The 8598-nt window shown below is 57.3% G+C and overlaps 1 long non-coding RNA gene across 1 annotated transcript; it reads left to right on the top strand.

The window, feature by feature from the left end:
* The first annotated feature begins 1786 nt into the window (after window positions 1-1786).
* Window positions 1787-7735, top strand: LOC120588755 (uncharacterized). Its single transcript, XR_005649309.1, has 3 exons — window positions 1787-2616; window positions 4878-5001; window positions 7109-7735. It is a non-coding gene; the product is annotated as an uncharacterized LOC120588755 (long non-coding RNA).
* The last annotated feature ends 863 nt before the right edge of the window (window positions 7736-8598 follow it).

The following is an 8598-nucleotide window of genomic DNA, read 5'->3' as shown; positions in this document are numbered from 1 at the left end:
CAGACCCACTGACCCCCGAAGCTGCGAACCCCGGCCTGCCCCTCTGGTGACCCCTGTCACCACCCCGAGTGCCCCTCCCCAGGGCCCTGTTTAAACATACCACCCAGGCTGCCCAAAATAGGCTTATAGCGGGGGGACACGTCCCCCCAAAGCCCGAATGTGACTTATTTGGAAATGGGGTCTTTGCAGGTGTGATTAGCTACGATGACGTCACGGCGGGGTAGAGTGGACTCTAATCCAGTGACCGAGGTCCTTGTAAGAAGAGGAGGGACACGGAGACACAGGGGGGAGGCCACGCGAAGGCAGGGGCGGAGATTGGAGGGTGGCGGCCACAAGCCAAGGATCACCAGGAGCCCCCAGAAGCTGGAAGAGGCAGGGAGGACTCTCAGCCAGAGCCCTCGGAAGGAGCTCGGCCCTGCCGACCCCTCGATGTGGATCTGCCTCCAAGGATGCGGGCGAGCTCGCGCCTGTCTCAGCCAGTCCAGAATCAAGAGGCACAGCAGCCCCAGGAGACAGACACAGGCTCACCCCCTCATTTCCCACCCCCTGCCCCCTCCGCTGCCTTCACTGAGTTCTGGGAACAGCTAAGCTCCCTGCTTCGGTGGGGAGACGGGTTTGTGCAGAGAGACGACGGCCGATGGCCAGGAGACGCCCGCTCAGACCTCGAGCTGCAGGGTGCTCCCAGCCCCTCCCTTACGTCACGGGCCTTCCCCCTAACTCATCCCGCCTGGGCATCTGCCGCCCGAGGACCTGGGCTGACGGGAGCAGAGCGCCACTCTCGGCCCTGCCAATGCTGGATGGTTATCCCCGTGCTCCGGATGCAGGCGGAGGCTCAGAGAGGGGAGCAGCTTGCCCGGGGCCACAGAGCTGCATTCGCCCTCTCCCTGAGCAAGAGTTCCCCACCCCCAGCCCCCCTCGCCCTCAACTTAGCCTCTCAGAAGCTCCCCAGCCTGCAGGTAGCTCCCCCAGATGCCTGGTTGCCATGGAAGTGGAGGAGGGTGGATTCCTGAGAAGCATCCAAAAATACACACCAGCTCGCCCCCCCTTCCTCACTCCCTCTTTCCAATGTCAAAGCCTCCTTTTGTGCAGCCGAGGCCAGTGCCCCTTCCTCCCGCAGCAGCCCAGGAGCGAAGGAGGTCGAGGAGGCAGAGGGTCCAGGAAGTGAGTCAGGGGACCCCAGCCCAGCCCGTCTGACTCCCTGGACCTGGGCTCCTGACCCCATAGATCTTCCCATCGCCCTCCCACAGTGAAGAGCTGCGGGCAGTTCCCAGACTGGGCGGGCTCTTTCCTGCCTCTGGGCCTTCGCTCACGCGGTTCCCTCCACCTGGAAGGCCCTCCCTCACCTTCAGGTCCCAGCTCTGGCGTTAAGTCCACTGGGGAGCCGTCCCTGAATCTCTCGGGGTTCCCCTGCTTCCTGCGCCCACCTCCATCACAGCTATTTCCTTGTCGATGCTCTCACGGGCTGTGAGTTCTTGGGGACATGAGCTTTGCCTTTCTACCCCTGTGTCCCCGGAGCCTGACACAGGCAGGTGCTTGGTAACTATGCAAAGAAGGAAGGGGAAGGAGGAGGGGAGGGAGGAGGGAGGGAAGAGGAAGGGGAGGGAGGAAGGAAAGAAGGAAGGAAGGAAGGAAGAAGGAAGGAAGGAAGGAAGGAAGGGAAGGAAGGAAGGAAGGAAGGAAGGAAGGAAGGAAGGGAAGGAAAGAGGAGGGAGGGAGGGGAGGGAGGAAGAAAGGAAGGAAGGAGGAGAGAAGGGAGGCCAACGCTCTCATGAGACTGTACCAAAGCTGGACGATGAGGACCAGGGCATAGAGCCGGGCACGGAGCTGGAGCCCAAGCATAGCTCACTCCCTTCCTGCCACCTCCTCGTGTGCCTGGGCTCCAGCACCTTCTGCCTCATCCAATTTGGAGCCAGATCACAGGGTAGTTTCCACACCCGCAGGCTTGTGTCCGCTGCCGATTAGGGTGCAAGGTAATGACACCGCAATCAGACGTGTGGCTGGACTTCCGAATGAGCTGCGTGTGTTTAGGCAGAAAGATCTCTGCTCTCTGGAACTCGGGGCCTTTGCAAGCTGCAAGGGCCTGAGGGCTGACCTTGAGCAGAGGTTTTTAAATTGTCTTCAACCCTCTGGGTGGCTGAATACTTTCTGCAAACCACACCTTACACCGACGTCCGTTATATAAAACGGGTGAAAACCGTTTATTTTTAAAGATGGGAAGAAACCCTTTTAAGACCGTTAACCAAATTAATTCTGGAAACTGAGTACCGAAACCATGAATGATTGATATTTCTTGCTTTTACACTTTTGGGGGTATTTTTAAAATTCTAAATGCAAGGGAAAACAATTTTACTCTTAAAACGAGGGCAGCAAAGAAATCATGAAGATAGTGAAGCAAAAGCAGCTGACGGAGCAGCTTGGCAATGATGTATTCATTCAAGAAACACTGAACAACTCGACGCCAGGGTGCCGCGTTACCGCCACCTATAACTTCAGGTTTTTGGTTGCTACGCTTCGCGAAACTTTTCTCCTATACTTCCCCTGCAATATAGCATGTCGCCACTAGGTGGCAGTGGGCACATTGGTATCCTGGAGGTGCATGTTTTGGCCACGTCTCAGGTAAGACTGCCAGTTCTCACTGATGACACTTTTTATAAGTTATTTTTGTTGTACACATGTTTTAAATCCCTTAAGATATATTATTAACCCATCAATATTTATTTAGTTTTAGCTACTTATTTACCTTGTCTGGCACTCTTCATCCCTACTTTACACCCTCCGTCCGGTGTGATTTTCCTTCTGCCCGACGACCCTTTCGTGTGTCTTGTAGTGTGGGTCGAGAAATCTGAAAACATCTTGATCTCACATTCAGCTCTGAAGCATCTTTTAGCCTAGTACAGAAGGCTGAGCCGTCGATGGCTTTCTTCCAGCATTTTAAAGATCGTCTCCGGATTCCATCATTTCTTCCGAGAAGGCATCTTAGTGTTATTCTTGCTCTGTTCAAACTAATTGCGCCTTTTCCACTGGCTGCTTTTAAGATTTTTCTCTTTGACTTTATTTGTCACTAGTTTGGCAATGATGTGCTCAGGCGTGATCTTTTTATTCTCCTTGTCTGGGGATCTCAGAGGATCTCGAATCTGTGGCGTGATGTCTTTTGCCAATTCGGAAATGCTCGGCCATTATTTTTTCAAGTATCTCCTCCGCTTTCTCTTCTCCTGTCCTTCTAGGACTGTCATTTCACATAAGTTAAACTCTTCGCGGTGACTCATATTTCTCTGATGTACTTTTCTGTATTTTCCATCCTACCTTCTCTTTCCATGTTTCCATCCGAGCATTTCTTACGAATCTAAATTCGAGTTCACTAACCCTCTTTGCCGCTGTATCCAATCTGCTGTTAAACCATCTATTGAGTTGCTAGTTTTAGTTACTATGTTTTCCAGCTCTATAACCTCCACTTGGTTCTTTTCGAAGTTCCGGCTTTCTGAAATTCTCCTTCTTGATATCTATATGTCGAACATTTTAGTCACATTTCAAATCCAATACTTGCATCACCTGTGGGTTTGTTTCTATTACGTGGGCTTTTTGTTTGTCTTTGTTATTTTGTTGTTGTTGATGTCGTTGTCTTTTATTGGCTCTATTCGATAATAGTAATTTTTTTAAATTAAATGCCAGACTTTCTGTTTGAAAAAATCGTGGAACCTCTGGAAGCTTCTCCCGTCCTCCAGAGAGGGTTTGATTTTCTTCTGACTATGCGAGTAGGAGCAAAACCACTCGGGACCAGTGAGTCCCAGAGAGAAATGAGACCAGATTCAGGCTCTGCCAGGACTGGTCTCTCCCTGACTCGCAGAGCCTCGAGCATCCCTGTGGGGTCTGCGCTGCACCCCGGGGGCGTTTACCGAGCTTCATCTTCCCTGGATGGCTCTGAATGCCAATCTTCTCTTCCTTCAGCATCTCAGACACAGAAAGCTCAGCTTATCAGCTCGACCTCATAGGAGCCACTGTTTTCTGGATTCCTTAGCCTCTCACATCTGAGCAGCTCAGGATTCGGCAAACAGCCTGAGGGCAGTAGCTGCACAGAATGTCCCCTCCCCGCTCTTTGGTTTCTTCTCCTCTCCTCGGGCCGGCTGCCTTGCTGGCCGGGAACTCCAGTACCGTCGCGGCTGCTGACCGCAGCGTTTCCCCCTTCCTGGGGTCACGGCCCCTCAATTCCGCGTGGCCTCAGTTCTTCTGCAAGCTCTCGCATCGATTTTAGTCTCTATTTTTTTCCCAGCCCAAGGCTGGAATGTTTCATAGTTGTTCTCTGAAAGGAGGGTTGTTTTGCTGTGAACCGCTCCAGTCACAGCCGGAAGCAGAGGTGACAAGGCAATGCTGTAGTCGCCTGCAGCACCAACCAGACCATCGGATCTTGGGGCAGGGCAGGGGCCCGGGGTGGGGCTGCAAGGTCTGAGTCTCCTTCCCTCTGTGTGGACGTCACCTGGCCAGATGTCTTCTCTGCACTCAAGGCCGGGTCAGGCGCCTGGCCATCGGCGGCTCTGGCTTTACCGCACGCTCGGCTGGCCGCACGTGCTCCGATGGGACCGTCGGTCTCCCCGCTGGACCGGCGGCGATTGCGAGGCAGGCAGGAGCTGCAGGCAAAGATGGGCTGAGTGGCGGTCGACTCAGGGCTCAGAATGACAAGGCTGATGCTGCCCGCTTAGAACTGACCCCCACGGTCCATGCGGAACGCAGGCCCCTGGGGACAAACAGAAGCCTGGGCGACAAGTCTCTGGGATTGTCAGGGCCTCTCAGCCTTTCTTCCTGATGGAAGGTGCTGCCAGGGCTGACCTTTCGCTTTTGACCTTTACTCTCCCTTTCTTCCTTCCTGGATTGCTAACCCAAAGCCTAGAGTCGGAGCCGCCGTCTCGCTACCGTGAGGACAAACGCCACACTCTAAAGATGGTAGAAGAGGAAGCTAGGAGACTCACCTGTGACCACCTGCTCCAGCCCTGGGCTGCCGCCTTCCAGGTTTCTTGTTTAATGATAAAGATACTCCCCCCTCCCCCACCACCACTGGTTAAGTCACTATGGTTGGTCGCTGTGCTTGTAGCTGATGGAAATCATAACTGGCACAGAGACCAGTTCATGGGGCACCTCCTCAGGGAAGTCCTCCTGGATCCCCCTGGTGCTCTGCGATCTTCTCACACGGGGCTGGGTCTTTCCTCTTCTCTGGGAACACACATCGTCTCCCCAGAGAATCAGGTGCACCTGTCCATCACCCACAATGAAATCCAAGCTTCCGGGGCGGGGCCTGTCTTGCTCATGCAGGTACCTCCGAGTCTCTCAGCCAAGGGCCTGGCAGGATGTTTCTGCACCGTGTGGAAGAAAGAGCGGAGGGCTCGGGTCCTGGGGCTTGTGTCCAAGTCCTGGTCCTGGCTCTGCGACACGGAGTTGCCCCTTTAAACTGCCGTTTCTCCAACCGTAAGGCTATAATAGCCCCCGTTTCCCCGGGGACCATGACGCTCAGATGACATCATTAGTGTGGGGGAGACTGGAGACGGAGAGCACGCTGTGCAAGTGGAGATTGTCGACACCCGGGTCGGGTGACGGCTGGGGAGTCAGAGCCTTGATCCCTCTGAGCCACACACACACGCACACACACGCACACGCACACACACGCACACACACGCACACGCACACACACACGCACACGCAGGCACTGAGGCATGAGTGCCTCTCTCAAGCCAAAGCAACTTGAACTTCCCTTGGAAGCCACCCAAACCAACCTTAACCACAAGATAGTTCACGCCGGATGACGTGGGCTTCCCCAGGCTGTTTTCTTTTGGCCAAACTTGGTGTCATCGCATGATATATGGACGTCGGGTGCCCTGCCCCCCACCCCGGGGGCGTGGGGGGGGCCTTGCCATAGCTTAACAAGGGAGGGAGCTAGAAATCCAAGGGCCCTCCGGCCAGCCTGTGTGACGCCGACTTGGACAGTCGCGCTGGCCCACTGCCCGCGGCCTGGGGCGAGCAGGGGACCTGCCCTCCGTCTCTCTCGGCAACTAACCGTCTGTCTGTCTGTCTCTCCCTGTTTCCCGTCTCTATCCATCTATTTCATGTCTATTCCTCTATGTCTCGCTGTCTCTCTCTCTCTGTCTTTCTCTGTGTTCCTGTCTGTCTGTCTCTACTTCTCTGCATCTCTGTCTCTGTCTCTGTCTTCCCCTCTGATCCGGCAACCCCACTTCTGGGTGTACACTCAAAAGAACTGAGAGCACAGTCTCGAAGTTATTTGCACACCCGCGTTCACAGCAGCACTATTCACGATCACCGAAAGGTGGAAGCACCCCGTGTCGAATGGATAGAGTCGGTGGTCCGCCATTCAAGGGACTGCCTCCCAGCCTCAAACGTGAGGGAAATCCCGGCACACGCGACGACCTGGGTGAACCTCGGGGACGTTACACTCGGCGAGATAAGCCAGTTGCAAGAGGACCGCTACTACATGCTTCGCTTATCCGCGGCCCTTGGGGTGTCAAATCCAGAGAGACAGAAAGTGGAACGCTGGCTGCGGGGGGCTGTGGAGGGCCGCGAGGCGTCAGAGTTTGATGGGGACAGTTTCCATTTGGGAAGATACAAAAGTTGTGGAGGCGGAAGGTGGTGATGATGCCCAGACAACGTGAGGATCCTTCGTGCAGCTGACCTGCACCCTTAGAGAGATGTTCACGATGGCAAAATTTGTTCTTTTACTAAAATTACAACGACTGTTTTATTACCTCAGTCTCTGTGGTGAGGGGTTCGGGGAAGGCCAGCTCGATGGTTCTGGATGATTCTGAGTGGTCTGGCTCGGGGTCTTCCGCCACGCCCTTATCTTCTCAAGGCCAGGAGCTGAGTCACAGTTGTCTCAGGGCCCGTGGCGAGTGTTTGTTGACTGACTAAGTGACTGCTTCTGCGGTGACTCCACACTGATGCACGGCCTGGGGGCCTCTGGGAGAGCCCAGGCCTTGGGCAGCTGGGCGGCAGAGGAGGCGGGGAACCTGAGCGCAGCGCTGGAGCCGAGGCCCAAGGCCAAGGAGGAAATGCCAAACAATAGCCCCCAAGAGGCGGCGTCTCCGTCACAGCCACGTCTCCACTTCCGCAGATGGGGCGAGTTCCTCCGCAGGAAGCCATACCCGAGAGCTGCCCTCCGGGGGCCGGGAAGGACCTGGAAGGAGGAGGAGACTGGACGCCGGCCATCCCTGACCCCGCGCACCCAAGGCCATGGCGGGAGGCCACCGCCCCGGGCCTCTGAGGACCTGGAGCCTGGGGGTCGGCGTCACGACATCAGGGTCAGGAACGTGAACCTCAGCTGCCCGTTTACAGGCCGTGTGACCTGGAGCCCGGATGCCACAGGCCTCTCTCTCTGCACAGGGACCACGCGCCATTCGGCGCTCGCTGTGCGTCTCGGAGCCGTGAACCCTGGCTCGGCGCCCGGCCCGGCCTGCCTGTGCCACCTCATCGCTCTCCTGCGGAAAACGGACAGCGGCGGACGGGCAGGGACGTAAACCCGACCGCTGGGAGGGGGGGAGGGGGAGAGGGACGGCGCCCCGCAATCTCTGCCGTTCCCCTCTGCGTCCTGAGTCATTTAGGAAACTGAGTCAGGAGGCAGCTGAGGACGGACGGCAGCTCTGTGAAAAGTGGAAATGAGATGTGATGGGAGAAGCTCTGACTCAGAACCAGACGGGCCCTTGCTCGGTCCCCCGCAGTCAAGGCGACCACCCCAGGCAGAAGCTGGGCCAGGTGTGGGCAGGGCGGGGCCCTGGCCCCCAGCCCCAGCCCCAGCCCCGGGGGGAGCCACTGGAGGGCCATGGGGTGGGGGGCTGGGCCAGAGGGGAGGCGGCTGTGGACCCGCCCACTGTCCAGGGAGGGGTGGGGGCGGGCAGGATGGCACTCCAGCAGTGGAGCCGCTTGCCCCCGTGGGACCCTGAGGACAGGGAGGAAAAAATGTCAGGGAGGAGCCGGGGTGGGGAGCTGAGATCTTGGAAGGGGGGCACTGGGCCAGGAGTGGGCTGCAGGGGAGCCAGCAGCTGGGCCCAGCAGGAGTGTGCTGGGAACCCAGGGAGAGGGAAGGACATTCGCAGACTGAGGAGGAGGAGCCTGGGTGAGGTCGAGGTAGCAGCTGCCAGGCATGATGGTGGGGAGGAGGCGGGCCCCAGCGCACTCCCACACGGGGCTGTCACGAGAAGCCAGTGACCGTGCGCGTGGTGTCACAGTCTCTCCCTCTGTGGCAGAGGCTCAGGAGAGGTGTCTTTCTGCCAGCCTTCACTGCCATTTGAGGGTCCTCCTGAGAGGGTGCCCCGCATGTGGCCAGTACCCTCCGCTTGGAGCAGGACTGGGGGGCGAGGCCGTGAAGAGAAGCTGGGAGAGTACAGGGGAGCAAGGGAGGGAGCGAAGAAAGAGGGGCGCACACCCGGGGTTTCGGGGACAGGCCAAGGCGGGGAGGGGAGGCTGGAGAGCAGAGCAGAACGGAAGGAGCAGGCCAGGGTCCCCGCACGGCTGCGCCTGTGGGTGCCGGGCTTGGCGTAGGATGCCACCCCTCCCCCAAGAGCCGGTGGCCTTGCTGTGCAGACGGACAGACGCGAGAGCCAGATG

Source organism: Pteropus medius, unplaced genomic scaffold (assembly GCF_902729225.1).
Source record: "Pteropus medius unplaced genomic scaffold, Ma_sr-lr_union100, whole genome shotgun sequence".
Lineage (NCBI taxonomy): Eukaryota > Metazoa > Chordata > Mammalia > Chiroptera > Pteropodidae > Pteropus > Pteropus medius.
The sequence above is the reverse complement of the archived record's forward strand: the minus strand, read 5'-3'. Positions and strand labels throughout refer to the sequence as shown.